The following is a 26,583-nucleotide window of genomic DNA, read 5'->3' on the forward strand; positions in this document are numbered from 1 at the left end:
TGAAGTGTATCTCTGGGTATACAAGCAAGAAAAATGCATGTCTGTGTTTCAAAAGACATATGTAAGAATATTTATAGCAACTATAGGGATGTTTTTTACAATACTGTAAACTTTAGTAGTAGACAAAAACTAGAAACAAACTGTCACTCAGGAATAATGAAAATATGTCAGCAAAATAATCTATAATTATACATAACATGAATGAATATCACAAAGACAGTAACAAATGAAAAAATAACTCTAGCTAAAGAGCATATACTCTATAATTCTATTTAAATAAAATTATAAAACAGGCAAAAATAAACTGTGGTGTTTAGGGATGTATAAAGGGCTTCCCTTATGCATAAGGTGCATCGGCAGGCTGGTAAAGAACCTGTCTGCCAATGCGGGAGACACCAGAGATGTGGGTTCAATCCCTGGGTTGGGAATATCCCCCAGCGTAGGAAACAGCAAGCTACTCCAGGATTCTTGCCTGGAAAATTCCATGGACAAAGGAGCCTGACAGGCTACAGTCCAAGGGGTTGCAAAAAGTCAGACCCGACTGAACATGAGCCCACCCTCTCTTAAGGATACAGACTTAGACATAAAGGTACAAGAAAACAGCCACTTACCATAAGATAAAAATCAGCATAATGGCTATGAAACGGATGATGAATAGGAAGGAGCAGTGATTGAGAAGGGAAATGAAGGGGCATGTGTATGGCACAGACAACATATTAATTCTTGATGTGCACATGTGCTCACTTTATAAAAAATCATTGAGCTTTATATCTTTTCCCATGCTTTTTGTATGTATATTTCACAACGAAAAGGTTCAAAAAATTAGAACAAAACCAAACTTCAGCCTAGTGTGAATGAAATGATAGGCTCTTTTAATTTTTGGAGCATAATTAATGGCATTATCTCACGTTCTGCTCATGACTATAAAAATTGCCTTGAGCTTTCTAGAATCAAAGAAATAATATATTCAGTCACAAAAAGTTTTTTTAGCTGGAAATCTATCATTTTTAGATAAAAATAAGGAACTAGCAATATCACTGAAGAATATTACTAATTATATTCATATCTGATTTTAAAGCATCTCCTCAGAATTCTTTCCCTCTGAGATTATTCCAAAATAATAAAACTGAATATATTGCCAGAACTTTTATTTAGCAATTGAGTTTTATAAAGATACCTCAGTCTAGATTGTTATTTAATACTGTTAGCAACTGAGCGACTTCCCTTTCAATTTTCACTTTCATGCATTGGAGAAGGAAATGGCAACCCACTCCAGTATTCTTGCCTAGAGAATCCCAGGGACGGGGGAGCCTGGTGGGCTGCCGTCTATGGGGTTGCACAGAGTCTGACATGACTGAAGCGACTTAGCAGCAGCAGCAGCAGCAGCAGCAGTGTATAAGCCTGTGTTCTGCCAAACAAAATGTATTACATGGTTTCTAACAGTAATCTACTAACTTTAGATATGCCTGGACACTTGAAGTCATAATCCTGTTCTCTCTGATAGGGATAACAGAAGAAAATCCTACCCGAATCAATGAACTGGATTCAAACTCTAGGTCTGTAAAAGCTTGTATGACAATGTACACATTTAAGTTTCTCCTGTTCTAGTCCTTTTGACTAAATACCACCCACAGATTGGTTCAGGACTTTGGTACCAACTCCACTGTGGAGATAGAAGTACAACCTCATCCCAATACTTGGCCTGAGTGGAGGGCAGAAGGAGATGACCCAAATCCAGGCTGTTGCCTAAAAGAGGCAATAGATGCTAGAGAGTCAGAGAAACATGTTCACTACAGTTTTAGGAATCAGCCTTGCCTTTGCTTTGATATGCATCTTTAGAATGACAAAGGACACAGAAATTTTTAGGTTGCGATACTCTGCTTTCAAATTATTTATGTATAATTGTATTCATGACCTAACATCATCTCTTTGTCCTATAACCAGCCCTGAGGCTGAGGTGATAGGCTTTCATAATGGAGGGCATGATAAAGCATGGCTACCCTGAGACTAGTGCCCCGACCCTTAGCCAGCTAGGCCAGTTCCACATGCAGAGGGCATGGGTAGTCCTGAATTTATTCCCATTTAGATCAATGTGAATGGGCACATTTGGTCCCTGATCGACCAGATGAGACAACACTATTACCATGGATTCCTACAAATAATTTTTCTTCTTGCTGAGCCCAATTGTATCATTGTTTGAGAGATAGGAATGACAATACAAAGGTCAAGGAGGCACTCTAGTTCCAGTACATCAGATACGAAGGACACAAACAAAGCTACTAAGACCGCCTTTCGTTGACGCATGAAGGAACCCATTATTGGGCCATTTGTATGTTTTCTCTAAAATGGCAGCCCTTGGCAGTGATGTCCTGGTAATGATACCTTACACATTCTACAAAGAGCTCATACAGGAAGAGGCTGGGAGAGTACTGTCTCCCCCTGTTATGGAGAAAGGTCAGGCTCATGTCACTTCCTCTGACATGGCATAAGCACTAATCTCAGCATTTGTAGTCAGCCAGAAGCAGAGAGGGCACATGCGACCGCTTGCTCAGGGTTCCTGACTGCACTAACTGTAAATCAGCCTGGTCCAACACGTGCGCAGCGAAAAATCCCAATTTAGACTTTCTTCCCTGAACTACTGTAATGATAGTTGTAAGGCCCGTCATTACTTCTGAACTTACTGTCAAATGGGTATGATTTGGCAACTGCTTGTGTCTAGATCATTCTGTGCTGTGGGGATGTTGGGGAAGATCACCTTAGGAAGACAGAAAAGAGTACAGTTAAGTGGAAACAAATATGATTGGAAATATCTTCAGAGCTTCTAGTTATTGAAAAATGAACAGTCACTGACTCTTAATGTGAGAATATATGAGCATATCTTAGGTTCATATGATGATTTTTTCTTTGTTTGTAACATGAGAATTCTTATAAAAATGATGTATAGTCCTGGAAAACTGAAGATGCTGAGTTATCCTATAAAAATTTGATTCTTTAGATAGGACCATAACTTTAGACAAAGGAATGACACTCTACTCTGTTTAAAATATGCTCTTTTAAGGTTTTGTTTCCTTTTACTTTTAATACAAATAGTATTCAAATAGAAGATTTACATACATTTATCGGGCTTTAGGTGTTTTAAAAATCTTTTTCTACTCTATAACAGAAACAGCTGGCATTTTTCCCTCTCTTACATTTTTTGTCCTCAATTTTCATTGTGTATATTGCCTCTCTAAAGAAATCACAAACAGTTTTTTTGGGGAGTGTTTTTATATGGTTGGAGAAGGCAATGGCACCCCACTCCAGTACTCTTGCCTGGAAAATCCCATGGATGGAGGAGCCTGGTGGGCTGCAGTCCATGGGGTTGCTGAGGGTCAGACACAACTGAGCAACTACACTTTCACTTTTCACTTTCATGCATTGGAGAAGGAAATGGCAACCCCCTCTAGTACTCTTGCCTGGAGAATCCCAGGGATGGGGGAGCCTGGTGGGCTGCCGTCTATGGGGTCACATAGAGTCGGACACGACTGAAGCGACTTAGCAGTTTATATGGTTATCCATTCGTGAAGGTTTAAAGCCATTTTATTCCTAGTAATAGTTGGTGTTCTATTTTATTCTTTCATATTTTGGGGGAAAATTATAAATACAGCGATATAAAGGTTTTTCTCTTCTATTTTTATTTTATTCATTTGTGTCCAAAACTTACTATTAGTCTCATATTGTATAACTTCTGGAAATTTATGTCACTATGATTTTCGTTGGTAACATATTCCAATGCTCTTCAATAGTTTGGAAGGAAAAATTTCCAGTCTCTCTTATTATTATATCTGTACCACATAATTTTGTATCCTTATTTCAAAACTTGGTTTCACATTCTTAAGTAAAATTAACGTTAAAGTTTTCCAGGAAAGTGAAGTGTTAAGGCATCAGAAGATATGGAGAAGAGGCTAGGATTGAGTCCATGGTGAAAAATGAAAAGGGAGTGTTCACTTAAAATCCATCAACTCCTGGGTGAGGTGTGGAAAAGGAGTGATTTAGTTCTTGGCCATTGTTACTGAGTCTTAACTAATTTAGATATTTTTTGAAGATTAATATAGTCTTGAAAGAGTAACAAGTCACAGAAAAATTACTCCTGTAAAGAAAGAGAGAGAGGATAAGGGCGGGGGCGGGGCAGAGGAGAGAGATTCAATTCACAGTTTCTTGTTGCTGTCATTGTTTAGGCATGTCTGACTCTTTTGCGACTCTATGGACTGTAGCCTGCTAGGCTCCTCTGTCCATGGAGTTTTCCCGCAAGAATACTTGAGTAGGTTTCCATTTCCTTCTCCAAAAGATCTTTCAGGCCTAGGGATGAAAACTGAGTCTCCTGCACTGGCAGGCGGATCCTTTATCACTGAGCCACCAGGGAAGCCCCAATTTCTTGTTATCTTGCCAATTTTGTTGCCTACTTGGTTTTATGGTACTTGATGGTGACCAGCTTTTTCCTTTGTGAAACCCTAAAAAAGGAGCCTTTATAAAACTTTAAGCCATTTCAGAAACGTGTGCCCTATTACATTCAATCCAGGAGGTACTCTGAGGAAGCTAAGAGTATTTTGCTTTTTTGCCCCTCTGTGTTTAGGGGCAGTATAATAAAATGACTATAATAACAGGGAAAGGAAATGGGGAAGAAATCATGTGACCAAATGACTTATGGAGGAACATGTTTCCCTAGTGTTCCTATTCATTTATCTCTACTGTATAATGCATTTTTCTTGTTTTACTGGGTAATTAAACCTTCAACACTCCCAAGTCTGTGAGGAATCTGAATCTCATTATGTGGAGATGCCTGAGTTTGATTCCCTTGTATTATTATCAAGAGTTGGCCTCGTTCAAAGGGAATGCTTTTGATAATGTTTGGAGAGGTCTCCAAGGAGAGTCCCTACCCTGGGCAAGTTAAGCACTGTCACATGTCTTGGCAAGGTTTACTGAACTTTTAGGTTAATTCCTACAGCTGTTTCTCCCCCTCCCACTTAAATTTTGTTTTAAACTTACTGCCTTGTCTGCTTCTTAATAGAGTCGGATCGTTTTTCAGAGGTAGAGCTACTCTTTTCTTTCAAGTTACATTTTTATGAAAAGGAAAAAAGAAGAATCCACATCAAAGCCCTGATACTAGAGACACAGGTTTTCTGCATCTGTCTCCTCTAGTATAACAGTAGTCTGATACCAATCCTGGAAGATGAATTACTTAAAAGTTACACTTTCCATTATGACCCTTTGGATTTAAAGCCAACTCTTGTGTCATGTGTCTTTAATCTGAAATGCATGACAAGGATCATAATTTACATTTCTGATCTGGGGAAGAGGGAGCTACAAACCACTGATTCAAACGTTTCCTCTCTTTGGATACTTAGATCATGCATCTTTGTTCAACTTTTTGGGGGGTCATAAATAAGCAAAATAAAGTGGTTCTAAATTTTTTTCTGGAAAAGTCATCTAAATAGTCAACTATATATCTCACCTGCCTAAGAAGTTACTCACTTTGGAAAGTAGGTGACCAGGCAATTTCTACAATGTGTCCTTTTTGAACCAAGCTTTGTAATATATAAATGTGCCCATAAATAGAAGATGCAATTTGAAATGCTGAGTACTATTTTTACTTCTTCAAAGAAAAATCAGGGAAGTAATACTCTTAAGGTCTCAAAAACTAAATGAAATGATGCATAAACAAGTGAAGGCAGGATTTTAAATCTTGAAGTTATTTGCTTTTAAAAATTCTATTAAACTACTTGAGTTTTCAAAAATATACTGGACTTGGACAAAGCCAAATACATTGACTAAAAGATAATGAGGCAAAGCACATTATTGTGGGATTTTAATTAGTGTTTAATGATTTTTACAGATAATAGAAAGACTGAGAAGTAAAATTCATATTATTGTTTTGGTGAAAACTCCTTGTGCTCCATTTTAATTTTTAATACATTTTCCTTCTGAAAAGAACAGGACAATATTGCATTTTAATAAGACAGGTTTTTCTCAACAGCTTGCTTTTTGATTTAACAAAAACAAAACAAAACAAACAAAACTCTGGGAGAACTGGATTGTGGTGGTGCCATTTCTGTGAACTCTGAACTTTTATATATGTGTGGATCACCACAAACTGGAAAATTCTTAAAGCAACAGGAGTACCAGACCACCTGACCTGCCTCCTGAGAAACCTGTATGCAGGTCAGGAAACAACATTTAAAACTGGACATGGAACCACAGACTGGCTCCAAATTGGGAAAGGAGTATGTTAAGCCTGTATATTGTCACTCTGCTTATTTAACTTATATGCAGAGTACATCATGAGAAACGCTGGGCTGGATGAAGCACAAGCTGGAATCAAGATTGCTGGGAGAAATATCAATAACCTCAGATATGCAGATGACACCACCCTTATGGCAGAAAGTGAAGAACTAAAGAGCCTCTTGATAAAGGTGAAAGAGGAGAGTGAAAAAGTTGGCTCAAAGCTCAACATTCAGAAAACTAAGATCATGGCATCTGGTCCCACCAGTTCATGGCAAATAGATAGGGAAACAATGGAAACAGTGAAAGATGTTATTTTGGGGGGCTCCAAAATCACTGCAGATGGTTATTGCAGCCATGAAATTAAAAGACACTTGCTTCTTGAAAGAAAAGCTATGGCCAACCAAGAGAGCATATTAAAAAGCAGCGACATTACTTTGCCAAAAATAGTCCATCTAGCCAAAGCTTTGGTTTTTCCAGTAGTCATGTATGGATGTGAGAGTTGTACTATAAAGAAAGCTTAGTGCTGAAAAATTGATACTTTGAACTGTGGTGTTGGAGAAGACTCTTGAGAGTCCCTTGGACAACAAGGAGATCCAACCAGTCCATTCTGAAGGAAATCAGTCCTGAATATTCATTGGAAGGACTGACACTGAAGCTGAAACTTGAACACTTTGGCCGCCCGATAAACTGAGTCATTGGGAAAGACCCTGATGCTGAGAAAGATTGAAGGCTGGAGGAGAAAGGGATGACAGAGGATGAGATGGTAGGATGGCATCACCGACTCAATGGATGTGAATTTGAATAAGCTCCAGGAGTTGGTGATGGACAGGGAGGCCTGGCATGCTGCGGTTCACGGGGTCGCAAAGAATCAGACATAGCTGAGCGACTGAACTGAACTGAACTGAATGTTCTTACCTGTAATATATCACTTTAGTCTCTAATGCTCTATAATTCTATAAATAGAGTGTTTTCTGAATACATATTTCATTGAAAACATGGTGACTTTGTTCATCCTATGAGTATAATCTTGATTGCAGTCCCCCTGCTCCTTATATCTGGAGCCTAGACTAAATATTCTAATGTTAAGAGTAATTTTCTCCCCCTCTTAAAAAAAAAAAAAAAAAAGGAAAAATAGTCTATTCAAGAGCACTAAATGCTCAGAAACCAGATGTGGTTTGCATCGGTATTCATTATGAATTTGCTGAAAGTTATAATTACAGAGACAGCCAAACCCAAAGACACACTTTGGAAGATAGTATTAGGGATAGAAATTTAAGTAATTCTGAAACAAAAAGACTTTTTAAGAAATGTTTAAATGTCAGTTATTTCAGCTTGGTGGAATGGCAATACAAATTAGGAAGAGGTGCTCTTATTCTTCATGCTAACAAGGACTTCTGTTCTGATTTCAGAGCCTTTGGTCAGGGTGCAAGGCTTACTTTGTGCCCTGGGGCATAGTGCATAATGGGGTTATGACAAAACTCTGATTCCAGATGAACTGGGATTGACTCTTGGCTGTAGCCATTTGCTAAAAATTTAACCTTGAAAGACTGAAAATTTATGAGTATTTTTCCTAATTCAGATATCTGTCAGTTCAGCCTGTTAGCCATGTCTGACTCTTTGCGACCCCATGGACTGCAACATGCCAGGCCTCCCTGTCCCAAAGCTTGCTCAAACTCATGTCCATTGAGTCAATGATGCCAGCCAATCATCTCATCCTCTGCTGTACCCTTCTCTTCCTGGCTTCAATCTTTCCCAGTATCAGGGTCTTTTCCAATGAGTCAGTTCTTCAAATCAGGTGGCCAAAGTATTGGAGCTTCAGCTTCAGCATCAGTGCTTCTGATGAACATTCAGAGCTGGTTTCCTTTAGGATTAACTGGTTTGATCTCTTAGCAGTCCAAGGGACTCTCAAGAGTCTTCTCCAACATCACAGTTCAAAGGTATCAATTCTTCAGCACTCAATTTCCTTTGTGATCTAACTATCACGTCCATATATGTCTACTGGAAAAACCATAGCTTTGAGTAGACAGACCTTTGCCAGCAATGTCTCTGCTTTTTAATATGCTGCCTAGGTCGGTCATAGCTTTTCTTCCAAGAAGCAAACGTCTTTTAATTTCATGGCTGCAGTCACAATCTGCAGTGATTTTGGAGCCCAAGAAAATAAAGTCTGTCACAGTTTCCACTGTTTTTCTATTTGCCATGAAGTGATGAGACCAGATGCCATGATCTTTGAAAAGCTCTAACACCACATGGTCACCCCTGGCACACTCACCAAAACACAAAAGGAGAGCAAGCCTGCCACTGTATAGGGTCCTCCCTCCCCGGAGGCAGAGAGGCAGGCATGGGACAGCCAGAGCTGGAAGGCAAGGGACTGCTGCAATCTCGGCTACAGAGATGACATCATCCACCAATCTGTGAGCAGGCTCCCAGTTGCTAACCATGTCTTCCTGGTATCCTGGATGGTTGACATCTGCCAGGAGCACCACAGCTTGAGATCCACTTCCCAGAGGAGACACAAAGCACACCTGGGACTGTGCTCTCGTGGTGCACCCGGGAAACTGAGCAGCCCACAGAGAGTGAGTCAGACCTGCCTTTGAGTGTTTGAATGTCTCCTGCAGAGGCATGGGTCAGCAGTGGCCTGCCACAGAGACAGGGGCTCTGGCTTCAGCAGACCTGGGTCACACAGTGTGGCATAGGTGGCATAAGCCCTCTTGGAGGAGGTTGCCATCAGCCCCACCACAGAACCACAAAACAGACAATGCATAAACAATGGAACAATTATACCAATAAATTCTCGCAGTAGGACCCACAAATTCTAGGACCCACAACAGATTTCTTAAGCTGGGGGTTCTGGCAAAAGGACTGAGAATCCCCAGGGAATTTAACTTCAAAGGCCAGTGGGATTTGATTACAGAACCTCCACAGACTCTTGGAGGGTGCAAACAAAACCTGATGTGTACCAGGAGCCAGGAGAAAGAAACAGTGTCCCCACAAGAGACTGAGCCAGGCTTGCCTGTGAGTGTCCAGGAGTCTCCAGCAGAGGTGTGGGTGGACAGTGGCCTGCTGCAGGGTGTGCACAAGTGAATTCACAGTGTGAACACAACAGGGCACACACAAGTCCTTTTGATGAAGGTTGCCATTACCTTCATTACCCCTACCATAGTTTGGCCTCAGGCCGAACAACAGGGAGGGGACACAGCTCTGCCCATCAATAGAAAGTTGGATTAAAGATTTACTGAGCATGGCCACACCCATCAGAACAAGACCCATTTTCCCCCACAATCAGTTTCTCCCATCAGGAAGCTTCCATAAGCCTCTCATCCTTACCCATCAGAGGGCAGACAGAATGAAAATCATAATCACAGAAAACTAAAGAAACTGATCATATGGATCACAGCCTTGTCTAACTCAATGAAAATTTAGTTAGAAATGGGAATAATAACACCTACCTGGTAGAGTCATTGTTAGAATTAAAGATAATCTTCACCTAACACAAATTATGTGCTCTTCTATGGAGAGATGTTGGGATTCCCTCATAGCTCAGTTGGTAAAGAATTTGCCTGCAATGCAGGAGACGAGTTTGATTCCTGGGTGGGAAAGATCCTCTGGAGAAGGAAATAGCAACCCCCTCCAGTATTCTTGCCTGGAGAATCCCTTGGACACAGAAGCCTGGAGGGCTATAGTCCATGGGGGTTGCAAGAGTCAGACATAGAGACTAAACCACCACCAAACCAGAGCTGTTAGTGATATTATTAGAGCAGCTGATCATGTGTATCTTTTAAAGGATAATTAGTAAGCTCTGAAGCTTGTTGGTCAAGTAGCATAAATGAGGGTTGAAAACAGGACACACTGTCTGTGTTTGGCACGGCTGAGGAGTATATTCCAGTGGGAGGCTTGGGGAAAGCTTAAACCTTGAAAAGTTCGGAGGTACAGAAAGTGTAAGTTACAGATGAATTGTAATGACTGCACTATTTTATTGATGGCTAGCTCTAGGAGGCTGCCTGCTTTTGAAAGAGTGGGAAGTTTCTTTATGTCCTTAAGATCCAGATGGTTTTGTGAGACAAAAATGTATAGCTTACCATAGTAATTTTTATTTTTCTAATATTACTGATATCTTATGTGTTCACAGTAGATGTTTACGCTTCTTCTGTCAGGACTTTTTATCTTTTCTGGGAGCAGCCCTTTGATATCTTTCAGAAACTAAATTGCCCTCTTTTCTAGTCTCAGCTAAGTGGTTTGCATAAGATTGATGCCACACTCAGCTCCTAGAGGTGACCTGGAATTGTTTAATCCTGTCAGCACATTAACTGACATCTTTTAACAGAGAGGGGGTTTGGAGTGAGCACTTCAAAACCTGTACGTCTTGTTGGAGTCTCTAGACTTCTGCTTCGAATGCTGGGACATGGGCTCTCTTTTCCCCTTTGGGCTTAAAGCAAGAAGCCTAGAGCCTTGGAAATTGCCAGAACCGTCTTGCAATTGCAAGGGTAGAAAATGCTTGAGAAAAGGATCAACAACACAGAAGCAGAGCAGAGAATGGAGAGGGTAGAACAGTTAACATCACTTTCTATGTGAGTCAGTTAATCAACCACGCTGAAAAATTTCACTTTTGTTCACCATATTTCACTGTTGAAGTACAAGTCCCCTCCATTTATAAGATGAAAATTTGCCTGTGGAGACGCTTATCTGGCTCTTCAGTTATATGAGCCCCCAAATATATATATTTTTGGTATGAACTAGCTTTGGTTTGGTTTTCTGAAACTCTAAAGATACTAATGGCAACCCGTTAATCATAGAAAATTTAGGAATAGGCAAAGAAAATGTATTCTATTTATAATCCTAATACCTATACATCATCATATATTTATGGGATATATAGATCCAGTCATCAATTTCTGTGAGTATATGTGCACAAGCATACATTGAGATATTTCAAAACGCATTTCTTGTAGTCTACTTCTTTGATAAAACAGGTATAACTTTTGTATATAATTATTATACAACAATCCCATTTTTAATGGTTTCATAGTCTATTGTATGGATATACCATAATTTCTTTAGTGAAATTTCTACACTAGACAAATTATAACTCTATTTTCACTATTTCAAGCAATGTTGTAATGAATAACCTTGTAAGTAATAAGGCTTGATGCATATTCTCAAATAGTTTCAACAGTAAAAATCCTGAAAAGTGAATTTGATGATCAATGTGTTTGCATCTTTTTAAGATATAAATAACATTTATGTGCCTTCCCGAACATAATATATCAATTTATATTTCTGCTACTTGTGACTGAAAGTTCTTTCATGGGAAGAAAACACTATTACTATTAGAACATTGTTAATATGATGGATACCAATTGCTAGCTGTAAGGAACATCCCATGTATAGATATATAGATATGAGGTAGAGTTCTTGCAGATACTAGGGTGCATAGAGGAATTTTTTTTCTCTTAAAGCTGCAAGAATGTCAAACCATGGACATTTTTCAGTGGTGCTCCAGGATTAACTAAATCGGTGATCCATGTCAATTGAACAATGATTTCATGCATTTTTACAGACTTACTGCTTATCATAGAGAAAGTGTAATAGAGATGAGCAAATATGTAAGTTACTCTACAGAGCGACAGAGCTTCCTGGTGGCTCAGTGGTAAAGATTTTGGTGGCTCAGCAACCAAAGATTCATGGTCACAATGCAGGAGACACAAGAGACACCAGTTAGATTTCTGGGTCAGGAAAATCACCTGAAGGAGGAAATGTCTATTCACTCCAGTATTCTTGCCTGGAGACTCCCATGGACAGAGGAGCCTGGCAGGCTACAGTCTGCAGTGTTGCAAGGAGTCAAACAGGACTTAGTGACTGAACAACAACAATAACAGTAGCAGTTGATTGTTTATTACAATTTGATATGTTTTATATTGTGAAAATATAAGGTATATAGAAACTTGTATGCAGTTCTGTGTCACAGGCAACACAGTGTATGTCACCTGGTACTCTTTTCCACCATTGTTGTTGCTCTTCAACTAAAGGTGTTTCATAGGTAATTTTCAAAAGGCTGATCTAGTTGCCTGAAATGTTTCACTTTCCAAGGCCACAGTAGACATGCTTTTAAAAAAGCTCAAGAAAGACAGGGAACATAAGGAAAAGCAGGATCAGAGCAGCATTAAATGATACAACCCAATTGTGCTCCTAAGTCACTTTATTTGGTTGAAGAAAGTGCAGGTCCTTGCTTTCAAGCTACCGAACTTCCCTGTCTTAAAGGCTGAGTGTTTGGGGTCACCACAATATGACACTTCAAAATACTCATCTGGTTTGGTTGAAATATCCTCTTAGCAACTCACTGATTCTTTCGGGTCAGGGTTAAGGTACATATGACAGCACTGTTACTGACCAGAGAATTATCAGACCCCAAAAGATATAATTGCTAGCAATATGAGGGGCTGCAAGAGATAGAGATGATTTTTTTTTTAATCCCATTTCAAAAATGGCTATACCTTTCTCACCTTGACAGGGAAAGTAGATCTTGTTGAAATGCTTCAACCAGCTTCTTTGTCTGGGTGACTGTGAACACTTGAAGACAAAAACCTTCCTGATCCCTACAGCTATTTCCGTTAACTCCTTGAAAACCAAATAATGTGTGCACTCAGCTGCTTTAACTGTTTTAATGAGGTGCCACTGATTTTAATGGGGCAAAAAGATGGATGATTTACACCAGATGTCCATAAGGGCCATTCGGGGATTGCTTTGCTGGACACATAGTACATCATGTTGCTCATTGAATTCTTAAGGGGTTAACTTGACCTTTCCCTTTAACACAGCACTAAAAATAATGTAATTTCCATTCTCTGTGTCTCTTTTATTTATATAGAAAAGCTTCGTGACAAACCCACTAGGCCTCTGAGAACAAGTTACTCATTTATGTCTTTGCCATCTATAAACCCTAGTGGGTGATTTTTGAAAGTGAGAATAGACACTGGTGGATGCTTCCCTCATGAGCAGGAGCTGGGCTTTTTAATATCAACACTTCCAGTACTGAATCATTCCAGGACAAAAGGAATTATTTTCTAAAGATTGTTGGTCACTGTTATGTGCCTCTTTTCTAAAAAGTTTATTTCAGCTCACATAATAAATACTCTTTCCTCTTGGATTATGAAAATAAAATTAAGAATAAGGAGAAGGAAGCATGAATCTTTTTGAAAAGATAACCTTTTAGGCATTATGTTACATTATTATTCCTTAAATTTCTAGATTTTGGTGATAGGTTATGTATCTTTTATTTAAACCTATCAAATTGTATGATATATCATAGAATTTTACAAGGGGGAAACTTGACTGATATTCATCAGAATTCTTAATTCAGAATATTTTTTGTTTAAAAATAGAGGACCAGAGGGTTAATATTTTGCCTCTTGTGTGGGCCCAACACCTGGATTAGGCATTCTACTTGAAATTCTCATGTACTTATTTCAACTTTTATAAAAATGAAAACCTTACTTATTTGGTGTTTATCATAATTTTTGCTACTTTGGCCACCTGATGGGAAGAACTGACTCATTGGAAAAGACCTTGATGCTGGGAAAGATTGAAGGTGAGAGGAGAAGGGGACAACAGAAGATGAGATGGTTGGATGGCATCACCGACTCAATGGACATGAGTTTGAGTAAACTCTGGGAGTTGGTGATGGACAGGGAGGCCTGGAATGCTGCAGTCCATGGGGTTACAAAGAGTAGAACATGACTGAACAACTGAACTGAACTGAACTGAACTGAACTGATGATCTTTGCAGCAAGTAAAGCATCATCCTTTGTTTTATATTTTCTTTAATATCAAATATTACATTTCATTGAAAAAGAAATCCAGAAACTTAAAGGCTTATAATGATCAATCAACAATGGAGGCATATTTTCATAGAGATCTAATGCATGACCAAATGATAATTCCATTACTTCTTTCTTACTTCTGTATTTTTAGGGATTAACTATCATTTTGAACTCCAGATGAGGAATTTTATTTTGCCTTAGAGGTAGCAGAGCAGTAACCACATAGTCAAAAAATAAATATTCATGTTTTTCTTATTACAAATTTGATTTGTGCATGTTGAGTTTTTTATGTCTGTGCATTCTTTTGTGATGCCTAAATATTTTCTTAAATATATGATAATTTGTAAGTTATATTGGCTTCCTTAAAAAATTATACTTGTGCAATAAAGCAGAAGGGAAAAAAAGACAGAAAATTCCCCAGAGAGGAGCAGACAGCCTTCCTCTCATTTTTCTCTGATGGCTTCCATGATGGCTCAGTGAATAGAGAATTTGCCTGCAGTGCAGGAGGCATAACAGAATCCAGTTCGATCCCTGGGTCAGGAAAATCCCCTGGAGAAGGGATATGGCAACCCACTCCTGTATTCTTGCCTGAAAAATCCCGTGGAGAGAGGAGCCTGGCTGGTTACCATCCAAAGGGTCTCAAAAGAGTGAGACATGACTGAGCAACTAAACACACATGCATCTTTCTCTGATACTGAAGATCCTAGTTTTTTGTTTGAGGGATAATAGAAGCTTGATTTATCTGTTTAGTCTTAATGTGATATTTACTTTCAGTGTAGGTTAACCAGTTAATCAAGCACACTGAAATATTTTGCAGTTTCTCAGCATATTATTTCACTGTTTAGGTACAAAATCCTTTCATTACGTGTTAGACAGTGCTTCTCATTTCACCAATTCCACGTTTTCACTCAGTTGAAAAGGATGTGAGCTTTGTCACCAATTATCTTCAGTGACCTTAGTCTGATTTCCTATCTTTATTACTTCCTATATCTTCATGTGTGTCTGCCTCTACAATGCTGTGATAATTAAAGCTAACTAAGGTTTTACAACATTTTGCTTTATAGGCCTACCTCCATTTCTTTTGTTATAAAATCTTGATCTGATTATAAGTATGTTTAAGACTAAGTGCAAAAATGATCCCAATGCCCACCTTTCTCTATATATTCAATCATCAAGAAGTAAAGATCTTTTGAATCTGGACTGGCTTTGTTAAGCTATAACTTCTACTGAACAATAATATACAATAGAACTGATAATGTGCCAGTTCTGAGTCTTAAGTCTCTTGATGAGGCTTAGACATATATATGTATATTAATATACATATACAATATATATGCTTTCTCTTACTCCTCTATCTTCCCCAGAAGAATACACCATATTTTACTCTTTTTTCAGCTTTATTGAGGTATAATTGACAAAAATTGTATTTAAGACATACAATTTGATGTTTGATATACACTGTGAAATAATCATCACAATTAAGGTAATTAACATCCATCACCGTACATAGTTAACATCCAGCACCATACATAGTTACTTTGTGTTAACAATCAGATCTTAATATTCTATATCTTATGGACTAAAATACGTTTAACAACCAACATACCTTATTTTCAATAATCAAGGAAAAAAGAAGCAAAAAAGGATATGTTTAGTTAAATAACTGTATATATGAATAGTAACAAATTTATAGAGAGGCTATAGACTTTGTTTCCAGAGTTGTTAATGAGGCCTTACCAGTGTTTATGACTTTCACTTTCCATGTTTTCTTTGCTTTCAGCCAATATCTCATTTAATTGGTAATCCTTACCCAATGAAGTGTCCCAGATCTTCGTTTCTCAGAATCCAGAGCCCTTAAACAGCATTACATAAAGGTAGTACTGTCAGCAGAACTTCCTGCACTGAGGAAACTGTTCTTATCCTCATTTTTCTATATCATAACTACTGCCTGCATGTGACTATTGAACAGTTGAAATAAGGCCAGTGAGACAGATAAACTGAATTTTTAACTATATGAATTGTTAAATAAGTGCTCAACAAGCACTTATTAAATAATGTAGCTAGATAACTGCAGTATCTTTCATTTACTTTTACTTCCAGACTTAGAAATATCTGGAGGTACTTCAAAGCATCACCTGGATTCTATTTGTATTCCATGTTGCTTTCTGAGAATCTTCTAGATCCTCTTTGAGGGATTAAATAACTTATTGGAAGATGCATGACATGTGATAAATCTACTCTCGTGTTTCCAACTCCCTAATTTTGGGGGTTTCATCTTCTATTTTAAATCAATAGATGTAGGGCATTTTTGTCTTAATTTAGATCTCTATTATAATTTAGATACATTGTCAAGTAATTAACACCATTTCCAGTCACTCAGATAAGCACATTTATTTGATAAAATAATATCAATTCAAAATCTGTTCTCTTCTTCTATCACACTCTGAATCTATTCCTATATATACTCTCAAATATCTCCAAATAAAGTATAGCAAAACTTCAAAATTCATTTGGAGCATAAGCTGCTGTTTTCTCAGTTTGATTTCATAATTTATTTATGAGGATTGCCGATTCTGAATTAACTTATACTCTAGGAGATGGTAAAGGAGGAATGTATTGTGTGAAGGCTGGGGAAGTGGGACATGACAAGAATTTATTTTCTTTTAAACAACCACTGTTGCTGAAGGGGAACAACAGTTTCCAAGGACTATTTCCTTTCAATATGTTTAAGTTCAACTAGGCCCAGTAACTAATCCAAGATTCTCTTGTTTGCATCACTGATTTCTTTAGAAGTCAAGATTTTATTTGTTAAACAAAAAAGCTGACCATGATTAATTTAGACAAGACAAGAATTTACAAACATCAGAATCAATGGACTGGTTGGAGAAATAGTCAAGGCAAAGATGCTGCCAAGATCCTATGACCAGCTTCTATTCTCAATATCACTAGACATCTGCTGTCATCATTGCTGCTGCCGCAGCCATTGGGCACCCATGGCCATGGTACTGAACTCATTTTTTCTTTAAATAAACATTGTATTTTAGAATGTATTTATTTTGATAGAACAAACACTCAGTCCATAACAGAGTCTAAATTTAGTTTTTTCAAATACAGATATCCTATTGTTCCAGCATCACTTCTTATAAAATAGTTCTACCTTGAACTGTCTTTGCTCTTCTATCAAAGATCAGTTGACTGTGTTTGTGTGAGCCTATTTCTGGGCTTTCTATTTTGTTCCATTGATCTATGTGTTTATTTTTTCATCAATACCACACTCTCTTGATTACCATCAGTTCAGTTTAGTCACTCGGTCCTGTCTGATCTTTGCGACCCCATGGACTGCAGCAGGCTAGGCCTCCCTGTCCATCACCAACTCCTGAAGCTTACTCAAACTCATGTCCATTGAGTTGGTGATGCAATTCAACCATCTTATCCTCTGTCGTCCCCTTCTCCTCCGCCCTCAAACTTTCCCAGCATCAGGGTCTTTTCAAATGAGTCAGCTCTTCACATTAGGTGGCCAAAGTATTGGAGTTTCAGCTTCAACATCAGTCCTTCCGATGAACACCCAGGACTGATCTCCTTTAGGATGGATTGGTTGGATCTCCTTGCAGTCCAAGGGACTCTGAAGAGTCTTCTCCAACACCATGTTTCAAAAGCATTAATTCTTCGGTGCTCAGCTTTCTTTATAGTCCAACTCTCACATCCATACATGACCACTGGAAAAACCATAGCTTTGATTAGATGGACCTTTGTTGGCAAAGTAATGTCTCTGTGTTTTAATATGCTGTCTAGGTTGGTCATAACTTCCCTTCCAAGGAGTAAGTGTCATTTAATTTCCTGGCTGCAGTCACCATCAGCAGTGATTTTGGAGCCCCCCAAAATAAAGTCTGCCACTGTTTTCACTGTTTCCCCATCTATTTTCCATGAAGTGATGGGACCAGATGCCATGATCTTCGTTTTCTGAATGTTGAGCTTTAAGCCAACTTTTTCGCTCTCCTCTTTCACTTTCATCAAGAGGCTTTTTAGTTCTTCTTCACTTTCTGCCATAAAGGTGGTGTCATCTGCATATCTGAGGTTATTGATATTTTTCCCAGCAGTCTTGATTCCAGCTTGTGCTTCTTCCAGCCCAGCATTTCTCATAATGTACTCTGCATATAAGTTAAATAAGCAGGGTGACAATATACAGCCTTGACGTACCCCTTTTCCTATTTTTCCTATTTGGAACCAGTCTGTTGTTCCATGTCCAGTTGTAGCTGTTGCTTCCTGACCTGCATACAGATTTCTCAAGAGGCAGATCAGGTGGTCTGATATTCCCATCTCTCAGAATTTTCCACAGTTTATTGTGATCCACACAGTCAAAGGCTTTGGCATAGTCAATAAAGCAGAAATAGATGTTTTTCTGGAACTCTCTTGCTTTTTCCATGATCCAGTGGATGTTGGTAATTTGATCTCTGGTTCCTCTGCGTTTTCTAAAACCAGCTTGAACATCAGGGAGTTCACAGTTCATGTATTGTTGAAGCCTGGCTTGGAGAATTTTGAGCATTACTTTGCTAGCCTGTGAGATGAGTGCAATTGTGCGGTAGTTTGAGCATTCTTTGGCATTGCCTTTCTTAGGGACTGGAATGAAAACTGACCTTTTCTAGTCCTGTTGATTACTGTGCTGCTAAGTCGCTTCAGTCGTGTCCGACTCTTTGAGACCCCATAGATGGCAGCCCATCAGGCTCCCCCCATCCCTGGGATTCTCCAGGCAAGAACACTGGAGTGGGTTGCCATTTCCTTCTCCAATGCAGGAAAGTGAAAAGGGAAAGTGAAGTCTCTCAGTCGTATCGGACTCTTAGCAACCCCATGGACCTCAGCCTACCAGGCTCCTCCATCCGTGGGATTTTCCAGGCAAGAGTACTGGAGTGGGGTGCCATAGTAAATGTTGAAGTTCTGGAATGTCAGTCTTCCATCTTTGTTTTTCTTCTTCAGTATTATATTGTCTATCCTTGACCTTTTGATTTTTCATATAAACTTCAGAATCAGCTTGAAGATATTCACAAAATAGCTTGATAGAATAACATTAGGAATACATTAAATCTATAGATCAAGAAGATGAATATCAACAATTCAAAATTTTCCAGTGTAAACATGGAATATCTCATTTAGATTTCTTTTTTTTTTAAATTTTATTTTTACTTTATTTTACTTTACAATACTGTATTGGTTTTGCCATACATTGACATGAATCCGCCATGGGTGTACATGAGTTCCCAATCCTGAATCCCCCTCCCACCTCCCACCCCACATCATCTCCCTGGATCATCCCCGTGCACCAGCCCCAAGCATCCTGTATCCTGTATCGAACATAGACTGGCACTTCGTATCTCACATGATAGTATACATGTTTCAATGCCATTCTCCCAAATCATCCCACCCTCTCCCTCTCCCTCAGAGTCCAAAAGTCCGTTCTATACATCTGTGTCTCTTTTGCTGTCTTGCATACAGGGTCATCATTACCATCTTTCTAAATTCCATATATATGTGTCAGTATACTGTATTGGTGTTTTTCTTTCTGGCTTACTTCACTCCGTATAATCGGCTCTAGTTTCATCCATCTCATTAGAACTGATTCACATTTATTCTTTTTAATGCTGAATTTCTCATCTCGTTGTACTCTGTATACAGATCTGTATATATGCATACATATATATTTTAGATTTGTATCTGAGTATTTCAAACTTCTGGTGCTATTATAAATTATATATATATATGTATACATATATATGTATATATATAAATTCAAAATATAATTATTTGTTGGTGGTATATAAGAAAGCAATTAATTTTAGCATATTGCATAAGTACAGTGTAATTGTTAGTCTTGCTCCTTTAGATTTGGTGTTTCTTCTCGCTGGTCCCCAACTTCTTTCAAGGTTTCCTTTTTGTCTGTGGTTTTCAGCCGTTAAAATTTTATATGTGTAGGGGTGTGTGTGTATGTTTGGTTTATTTCCTGCTTTGTGTTCAGTGAGCTCCCTGGATCTGTGGTTTTGTGTCTGTCATTAAGTTGGAAACACTTTCAATCACTACTATTTAAAATATTTCTTCTACTCCATTCTGTTTTTTCTGTCTCATATTGCAATTATGTGAATGTTGCATATTTTGAAGTTATGCCACAATTCTTGAATGTTTTCTCTTTTTTTAAAAAAATTTTATTTTCCTCTTCACATTTTAGTTTGGGAAATTTCTGTTGGTCTATATTCATGTTCCTCAGTTGTTTCAGGTCTCCTGAAGAACACATTGAGGCCTTTATTTCAATTACACCTTTTTTATTTCTTAAATTTCCTTTTGATTATTTGTTAGAGTTTAAATCTCTCTGATTACATTACACATTTGTTTTTTTCTTGTTGTTCACGTTTTCCATTAGAGCCCTTAACACATAGTTATTTTTAAGTCTCTGATAACACATGTTGCAGTCTGATTCTGATACTTACTTTTTCTCTTCAGACTCTTTTCTTGTTCTTTGACATACCAGACACATTGAATCAGATAAGAGGAACTTTTAGGAGGTAATTAGGCCATTAGTGAAGGATTTATGTTAATTTGACTGTGATTTGGGTTGTGTTAATATTTGCTGTGCATGTCAGAGGCTTCAGATTCCTTTTATGTCTTTTTTTGTGTCTTCCCTTTTGACTTAGGGCTTCCCTAATTACTCCTCCTCAGAGAGAATATGTGTCTTGCAGCTTTTTCAGCTTTTACTGTGGTTATTTTATTGCTGTGTTTGTAAATTTGGGGGAAGGAGGAATATTCTATATTCCTCTAATTATCTCTTAGTCTTTTAGTAGACCTGTGTCCCAAGACTGCGACCTTCACAAGGGTTTCTCCAGTGGTTTAGTTTTTTCCCCTGCATCCTGCTCTTTCCCCTGGCTTCAGTATCCCAAATCTATTTTCCCAAAGACCTAACTGTTGTCCAGAGATTCCCCCATAATTTAGGTGAAACAGGAAGGCTAGAGAAAACTGGAGTGGGAGGACTTTTCATCCTCACAGAAGGAAATAAGTCTTCAGCAATGTCTTTTGTTTTGGAAAGTAGGCCTTTGTTATGGAGAAGGCTGAAAGAGAAGGCTCTGGATATATTCCACAAAGATTACTCCACTCTCCCTGCCAGAGCCAAGAGGGAACTTTTCTCAGATCTTTACCATGAAGATCTGGTAGGGTTCTTGGAGATAAAGCCAGCAAAAATATGGGAGCTCCTGTAAAACTGTGGCTCCTGGGAAGTTTCTCACTTCCACATTAGCCTCAAACTTGGCCCCCAACCATTTGTCAAAATGACTATTTGCATGTTCCTACTGGTTCATGGCACAAGCAGCTTTAGTTCTAGGTAAGCAGATCTCAATAACTGTGGAAAATTCTGAAAGAGATGGGAATACCAGACCACCTAACCTGCCTCTTGAGAAATCTGTATGCAAGTCAGGAAGCAATAGTTCAGAACTGGACATGGAACAACAGACTGGTTCCAAATAGGAAAAGGAGTACGTCAAGGCTGTATATTGTCACCCTGCTTATTTAACTCATGCAGAGTACATCATGAGAAACGCTGGGCTGAAAGAAGCACAAGCTGGAATCAAGATTGCTGGGAGAAATATCAATAACCTCAGATATGCAGATGACACCACCCTTATGGCAGAAAGTGAAGAGGAAGTAAAAAGCCTCTTGATGAAAGTGAAAGAGGAGAGTGAAAAAGCTGGCTTAAAGCTCAACATTCAGAAAACAAAGATCATGGCATCTGGTCCCATCACTTCATGGCAAATGGACGTGGAAACAGTGTCAGACTTTATCTTTTTGGGCTCCAAAATCATTGCAGATGGTGACTGCAGCCATGAAATTAAATGATGCTTACTCTTTGAAAGGAAAGTTATGACCAACCTAGGTAGCATATTAAAAAGCAGAGACATTAGTTTGCCAACAAAGGTCCGTCTAGTCAAGGCTATGGTTTTTCCAGTGGTCATGTATGGATGTGAGTTGGACTGTGAAGAAAGCTGAGCGCCGAAGAATTGATGCTTTTGAACTGTGGTGATGGGGAAGACTCTTGAGAGTCCCTTGGACTGCAAGGAGATCCAATCAGTCCATCCTAAAGGAGATCAGCCTTGGGTGTTCTTTGGAAGGACTGAGGCTAAAGCTGAAACTCCAGTACTTTGGCCACCTCATGCAAAGAGTTGACTCATTGGGGAAGACTCTGATGCTGGGAGGGATTGGGGGCAGGAGGAGAAGGGGACGACAGAGGATGAGATGGCTGGATGGCATCGCCTACTCGGTGGACATGAGTTTGAGTGAACTCTGGGAGTTGGTGATGGACAGGGAGGCCTGGTGTGCTGTGATTCATGGGGTCGCAAAGAGTCGGACTGAGTGACTGAACTGAACTGAACTGAAGCAGATCTCAGTTACAATTGCTGGATATGCCTCCAGGTTTTGATGTCACTCTTCCCAAGCCTCAGTTGTCTGATGCATCTGAGAAAAATCACTGATTTTCATTTGTCTCAGTTCAGTTCAGTTGCTCAGTCATGTCCGACTCTTTGCAACCCCATGGACTGCAGCATGCCAGGTTTCCCAGTCCATCACCAACTCCCAACTCATTTGTCAAGTTTTTGTTTTGTTTTTTTTTGGGGGGGGGGATTATAAAGATAGAATGAAGACTTCTAAGCTTTTACCATGTCAGAACTGAAGTCACAAATTCCTCACTGAATTCTTGGAATTGAATTAATTAATTATTAAATAATTCATAACAATTTTTAGACTGTTGTTTTACTTCCTCAGTATCTATAATCTTCCTTCTCAGGAGTGTTCTCTACCAACAGGAAACTAAACTGTTTCCTGTCATATATGACATTTCTATATGATCACTTATAACAAACTAAGCCTGTCATATATGACATTTCTCTGAAAGAGCAAGAGTGCCTTGATTCTGTGCAGCCATTCAGAAGACTATCAAATGTTAGATGGCTAAATCTGAAAGATGTTTTTTCCAATAGGTAGGTACCATTAAATTTGTGCTTAGAATTCTGGATGTCTTATAAATACTGAGTGATTAGGATTTTTAGATCATCACTCTCCAACCTAAACAGTCATGAATTGCCTGTCATTTTTTTAGAACACAGACCAGAACGTTATTTCCTGGCTCGGTCCTGCCTTCTGATATAGCCTCGTTTTATGTCATTGTTCCCCTCATTCAATAAGTACACGCACACTGGCCTCCTTAAGTTTCTTGAACGTTTTTTCCTAATTTATTACCTTCATATGTGCAGTTATCTATGACTATAATGCTCCTCTTTTTCGTGCATAATTTCAGCTTCTACTTAAACTCTCACTTTGCCAGTTTTTCAGAGAACTCTTCTCTAGTCTTTAGAGTGAGTCTCCCTAATATATACTTTCACAGAAATATGTATATATATTTTGGAATTATCTAAACTGCAATAAACTTGTTTATCATGTAATTCTTGCTTAATGGCTGTCTTTCACTTTTGAATATAAAACTCCAGGAGATCGGGGACTGCCTGTTCTGTTCCATTGTCATTTCCTTTGCATCAGCTGAGTCCTGGGAAACATTTTTTTAATGCATGAATTATGAATGAATGAAAGTTCAACCTTCATTTTCATTGTATGGCAAAGCAAATACTTGATTTGGGGTTAGAGAGCACAGGAGCATCAAGAGGCAGTAATGACACAACTACAGGTTTTCAAAGAGAAAACTAGGAGCAGACATTTAGTTTGAGTAATGATACAAAATTTCTCCCCTAGGGAAAGGCAGAAATATTGTTAAGGAGACTTGACTTCTTACAGTTATACTGATGTGGACATGACCTAGTTTCTTTGGATACCAAACAAAAGGATGAACTCAGAGTGCTGGAGAATTCAGGAGTACTCAAATTACAGCAGCAGTAAAAATATGATTATCATTATTATCAACTAGCTAATCTTTTCTCCTCGAGTTTCTCAGTGATTAGAATGAAACATGAGAAAACGCCTCAAAACCACTGATGACAGAGTGATTTCCTGGGCAAAGTTTGTGGTGATCTTCAGTCTCCTGAAGTCATCTTAGGACTTCAGGTTTGAAAATGGCCTTCAATGACTGCTTCTGATGAATGTCACAGCTCACTCACTTGTGGGCTTGTAACTATGTTCTTAGTAATACATAACATAAAGGTTTTACTAGATGGAGATTTAAATCCATCAAACTGGACAAGTAATTACAGTGCACTGGGTTTGTTCTTATATATCATCACATTTAATTTTCAAAAGAATTCCATTGAGTAGGCTTCATTATTTCTATTTTTTCAACTCACAGAAAAGGTATAAGATGATTGAGTAACTTAGCCATGATTATATAGTTAATTTAGTGCCATAGAAAAGACATGAACCTTAGCTTTCTAACACCTTTTAGGTGGTTAACCTCATTTTGTGAATAGTTTTATAGTCATTATCAAGTATGTATGGCATTTTTAGAATTGTTTTCATTTTTGTGCTGTCTTTCATACTTGATCACTTATAACAATGTAACATTAAATCTGTATACTCACTGAGCCACAACAAAACATAATACTATATTTCTTTTTGCCAAAATTGGTGATAATTACTGTCCCAGCCTCAGTCCAAGAAAAGCATCGCCTATACCCAAAATAAAAATTCTCAAAAAATGTGCATTTAAACAAGAAAACATGGAAATGTGTAGGACATCAAGGTTGTTAAAGCAGCTGTCATGCATAGAAAGTGAGCACACTTTATGGCAGTTTTTAGTATCTGTTCCAGCTGCAAATGTGTAATATAATCTGAAAATTATACAGGGTACTATTCATTTAAATGTGTAAACTTTATTGACAAGAAGACAGCTTCAAAAGAAATGGCAGAGCCTGTTTTGTCAATTTCATTTGGAGGGATTTCTTGGTAAATAAGGACAGAACAGAGCATGATAACTTACATTACACTTTAAATGGTATTTCAGGGCATCCAGCCAGTTTTACAACCTTCAAAGTATGAATAAGAAAGCAATTTTGTTTAATTAGAACAGTAGGCAATCTTGATAAATGTATGTGTTGATATTCATATATATGATGTGTATGTGTATTATTCACACTGATACACGGAAACACACATTCCCCACCCCCCACACTCACACACAGTTCTTGTTGTTGTTTTTACAGGAAAAAACAAGTGATAGCGAAGTGACTCAGGCAAACCATTACCAGAACATTTCATGTTGTAGGATTTTTCTGTGGATTGTAGACCATCCATTATCTCTGGTTTCTGCCTACCAATGCCAACAGCATCTCCCAATTGTTGAGATAACCAGAAAAGTACCCCCACAAATTTCCAAAACCCCTCTTCAGGAAATGCATAACTCCTGTTGAGAACAGCTGCTCTGAGAGGTGGCATAGAATACAAATTAGGCCAGTTGGAGTCCTTCCCCAGGGATCTTCAAACTGGTACTGTCCAAGCTGTGAGATTAACCATGGAAACTGTCAATGGCCTGTGCTTGGGTAAATGGAAGCAATTGATCTGTGATGAGAGATTAAAACTGATACATAGAGGAGAAGAGAGGCAGCAGATGGAGCTAGACTGTAGTGATATTTCCTTGTCCTCCCCTTGATTTGGTGACATTTCTGCTTTTTTGCTGTAGCTAGTCCTGGTGGGTTTCTGTTGCTTGCTTGCCACTAAAAGAGTTCTAAGATACTATAAGTAATTATCTTCACATTTTTAGTCTATGTCAGATATCATCCATAACCATTATAATATGATGAAAGGAGCTGAACAAAGAAGATATTCAATAAAGTCAAAAGAATGAGGATAAAACAAATAGAAGGCTACTTAAGATTATGATGAACTATACCACAAAAATAAATTTTCAAAAACACTTGACAAAACTTATATATATTTTAAAAATAAAATAGATAATAAATATTGAGTATGGAAATTGTGTGCTGATTTTAAATATTAAGGAAGAAAAGGCGTCCAAGGATAGCTAAAACGTTATGTCTGTTCCATGTAAATTCCTTTCTTGAATTATAAAGCTAGCGCACTTACTTCTCCTCACATAATCTTTATTGGTGTTATTAAGTGCTCTCTGGCAAGGCAGATGTTTTCATTGGAAATGGCTATCTTATTAATATAGTAGATGTTTTCAGGATACTAGAGTCTATCAAAAGTTTGTCTTTGGTCCAGTTTTAATGTGGATGCTCTTTGGAAAGTCTGCATAAGAAATTTTCATTATAATAGAATATTTAGTTCAAAGATATCAGGTATAAAATGTGGACTAGGATGTCTAAGGAAAGGATAGTGAAGTCGCTCAGTTGTGTCCGACTCTTTGCGACCCCATGGACTGTAGCCTACCAGGCTCCTCTGTCCCTGGGATTTTCCAGGCAATAGTACTGGAGTGGATTGCCATTTCCTTCTCCAGCGGATCTTCCCGACCCAGGGATGGAACCCAGGTCTCCCACATTGTAGACAGACGCTTTACTGTCTGAGCCATGTCTAATGAAGT

This window comes from Capricornis sumatraensis, chromosome 2 (assembly GCF_032405125.1).
Source record: "Capricornis sumatraensis isolate serow.1 chromosome 2, serow.2, whole genome shotgun sequence".
NCBI classification, from domain to species: domain Eukaryota; kingdom Metazoa; phylum Chordata; class Mammalia; order Artiodactyla; family Bovidae; genus Capricornis; species Capricornis sumatraensis.